Source organism: Ptychodera flava (genome assembly GCF_041260155.1).
Source record: "Ptychodera flava strain L36383 chromosome 3 unlocalized genomic scaffold, AS_Pfla_20210202 Scaffold_25__1_contigs__length_14229661_pilon, whole genome shotgun sequence".
Taxonomy (NCBI): Eukaryota; Metazoa; Hemichordata; class Enteropneusta; family Ptychoderidae; genus Ptychodera; species Ptychodera flava.
This window is the reverse complement of record NW_027248279.1, coordinates 9,187,475-9,191,516: the sequence shown is the minus strand read 5'-3', so window position 1 is coordinate 9,191,516 and position 4,042 is coordinate 9,187,475. Positions and strand designations below refer to the sequence as shown.

Genomic DNA, 4,042 nt, shown 5'->3' with positions numbered 1-4,042 from the left:
ATCCTCACAGCATTCCTATTTTCTATATTTCAATCTCAGACCAAAGATTTTAATTTTAAAAATAGGCATAAAAGTTAATAATTAAGATGATAAAACCATTTGAAAATTGAAAATTAGCTTCATTTCGATTATCTTTTTTTAAGGTTCAAATTGGTTTATTGGTTGGCCGAAATTTACCTCCGGTTGATATAGTTTATTAACTATTCCCACTTGAATGCACAAGCTACTTTATCTGCTTTAAAATAATATACTCATAGGGACTTAGCAGTCATAATATGTAACTTGCTTGCTACTACCCGTTGCAGGCACTGGCATATAGTTCTGAGCACAGAATGGTGGCCGAGGTCTGGAAATATCCCTATAAATATACTTCAAGGAGATTTGATGAAACTACTAACACACCAAGGACGGGTTTATATGACTATCTTCGAACCTTCTGAGGCTGAAAAAATGGACGCCGAGAAAAAGCAGATCAAATTAATAGAGGCAGAAAATTTTCAAAATGATAGGTTATCACTCACAGAGCGACTTCTCCGACACAAATCCTATTTCCCCTCTCTTAAAAATGAGTGTGCTGACGTCAAAATTATAATAGGGTATTCTATGGTTAACGGACGACAGACGCTGCTAGGAGCATTCATGAAGAAATTTTTCCAAATGCTCATTTTGTTCCAGTCTTGTCATACATACCGGAAGACCTTAACAAAGAACCGAGTGACATCCAAGATTTTGAATATGAAATAATGGAATATGTTGAGAAAGCTAAGTTTGCCATTTCAATCGGACCCAAAGTACATTCCCACTTTTCCATTAAATTTAACGCCCTAGAAAATAAACCAGAGCATATAGAATTTTTACCAGCGGTGGATGATCAAATATTTGATAAAACGATTTCTAATCTTGATATTAATGATCAAATACATTTATTAACATTCGATTTCTCTTCAAGGACAGTTGAAAAATGTACAGAAAGTTTAGAAACTGTCGCTCTTGCAAGTGGTAAAATCGCTAATTATTTTGCAAACCGAATACGCACAAAATTGAAAATCCGAGGTCTTCCTGAAAAGATTGGAAAAGAATGTCAAGAAAATTTATTAAGAATTTCTGGTTCACCTTATCTCGATATTATTCATTATCCTTCTCCTGTAACTATTGTTCATTTACAAAACACTATTTTGAAGGACTTTAGTCAATGTCACCTACATCTACATGCCCCTACAATAGCACCTTTTGGCTTTATAAGCTTATTAGCAAGTGCTGCTGGAGTTCCATCCCTAAGCACAGGACTGTCAGGGTTTTCAGAGTTCATTAAAAGGGATTTGACATATTATTATGACACTGTCATTATCAAAGAAATTGGAATTAATCAGCACTGTAATGACTCGGCAGAGATATTGAAAGATAAATGTATCGAAACTTTGGTAGAACCCCGATTATATGAAACGTTTTTGAAGAAGACGAAGGACCTACAACGAGACTTGAAGGAGAGTATGACAAATGGAGCTATTAAGGAATCACATCATAGGTTGTCGAAAACTTTTAACACTGTCATCTCAGAAAATAAGCTAGGTAAGTGAGCCAACCTAAGAGCTATGATATACTTAAGAAATGATGCATAGTTGTTGGGATAGACAGGCAAACTAAAAAAACACACTGATGGAGTAAGAGACTGTACGGAACAAACAGACGCACTGATTGACTAAAGTTAGACGAAATGGGTCAAAAGCATTTGGTGAGTGACAAACCTAATGTGTGGCCGACAGGCTACGCAAATGTATATAATGTTGTATATCCTCTTGATTGTTCACCTTTGACTTTGTATGCATTTGATCCTTTAGACTCGACAGCTACACAGGAATCAACTGAAAGTGAAGACAATCACAATTCAACAAGTGCATCTACAGAAGGTAAGCAGAAAATCTTTCAGTAGATATTTTCTACAATGCTTTGTAAGTGCCTGTATGACAAGTAGAAACAATGCTTATAAGCATACTGGCTCGCTTAAATAATTACTCAAAATCAGTTTCCTTCTGATAAAGTAAAGGCTTGCTGAAGTTTAACTATTTTCTTGTATATTTGATCATCAATAATGTCAATGACATATTGCATTATTTGTTCTTATTATAGCCATTTTGCGAGGCCGTGTTTACATTTGGAAAGGAGACAAATTTTACATGTGGATTAGCGGAATGAATGTTATTGTCTGAACGATCGATGAAAAGTGACCATATGATTCATTTCTAAGAAACTTTCAAACAGTGTCTGCTATTATGTGGATGTCATTTTTGACGAATCAATAAATTTGATAAATTTACGTTATTGATAAAGATGGATGCTTTTTTTATTTGTTTTCAGTTTTCATCCAAATTGACGTAAAAGTCACTGCACCAGCTGATGATCTATCAAAGGTTGAATCCTGTGATAGCCTTACAAGACTAAATGAGTTCTTAAGTCTTATTGGAAGTAGATGTCAATGTGTAAAAAATAACAGTCCGCTGAAAATTCGTGTGTCTTGCCCAACATTGCAATCGGTGGAGGGCTGGAGCTCTGGGAAAGCTACAAAAGTGATTTTCTCCTCCAAGTGATCTGCTCTGATGTTTTGCTGAAATTTGATAGTGATGGTATCTGTGACAAAGTAATTATTGAGAGTTGGCGATATCGTAAAGCAAAACTAGAGTTGAATTCTCTGTACTTAGGTAATTTTACAGATATATGACAATATTTATGTAATTTTGAAAGCGTGACACGTTTGAGTTAAGTGGATGACGGTTCTCTACTGTCAATATCCAGAGATTTGTTTCACAATACGTTACTTATCTTTAGCTAAGCATTTAGAATAGGTCATAAAGTCATCAACATATTGAAGAATTACGTTCCATCCTGATGCCTGTCTGTCATCAAAATTAATTATGAAAAAAGGCTTCTACAATTTTTGGATTGGTATTTCATCTACATAATGGTTTTAAAAGGATTCTCACATATATTGTTTTGCTACTTTCGTGGAGGTAACCATGGCAATAATGGCAATGGTTCAGTGAGAGACCCTGTGAATACCAAACCTGATAACAAAACTGGTAATGGTAGGAATGGTGGTAACCAGGTACAAAAAATGACCATTGATTAGCATCACTCAAGGTAAGTAATTAAACAGGCTCCAGAAACAAACAGAAAGTGACAATGCCAATAGGTAATCTAGACCACCATTGCTGTGGTGGTTGTTGACACGCATCCGGAATGGTTAAGCGTAACCTTACAGCATGCCACACCCGTCAAGAATGACCCGCCATGATAGGTGTAGTGCGAATCAGCGAAGCAACTGTTGTCAGTTAAAGTTCGTTATACTGTCGCTCATAATTTGAAAAACAGACATGTCATCATTAAATGTCTCTCGGTAACTACCATAAAACTTTGTCAATATTATAAATATTCTAGTTCTGAAAAAATCCTTACCTCAACTTAGGTGCTAATAAGCTGTACCTCACCATCGTATCTCATGAGTTTTCACGCCACATGTGTTAAGTAGGTTAAGACCGGTTTGATGTAAATTGAAGTTTTGAAGTCAAAGGTTCATTACCATGCTATTATGCAGACCTATGAACACCACGGTCAGGGTCTTCTTCAGCAAGCTGTACTGTCTCCTTAGATCTGCACAACAAATACCTGACATTGTCATATTAATTCCCAATACTCGATAGACCATCAACAGTTTATGATTACATTATTATGTTTAATATTCTGTTTCAGTTTTTAGCATCAGGTTCAGAGATATCATTTTACGTGTATCCCGGATAACTTGTGAATGACATATATAGACCGCGAAAAATTCTAGCAACCGTCCTATCGGGCTCTCAAACTGTTCGAGGGAAGGCATAGATTAAGCAACATAATGTATTACATATGGGGAACGCCTGGAAATGGTAAAATATTACGAAACAGGCGTTCCCTACCGCTTTTTATCGCACGCAAAGTTCTATGGTTCTCTTTTGAGGAGCTCTTAACATACGCTATAAATCCAGACAAATTTGATATTACACAATAACTG

The 4,042-nt window shown here is 35.8% G+C and overlaps 1 long non-coding RNA gene across 1 annotated transcript; it reads left to right on the top strand.

Annotated features, from left to right (window-relative positions):
• The first annotated feature begins 334 nt into the window (after positions 1-334).
• On the top strand, positions 335-2,532 carry LOC139125476 (uncharacterized). Its single transcript, XR_011550238.1, has 3 exons — positions 335-1,569; positions 1,839-1,907; positions 2,356-2,532. It is a non-coding gene; the product is annotated as an uncharacterized lncRNA (long non-coding RNA).
• Positions 2,533-4,042: the final 1,510 nt, after the last annotated feature.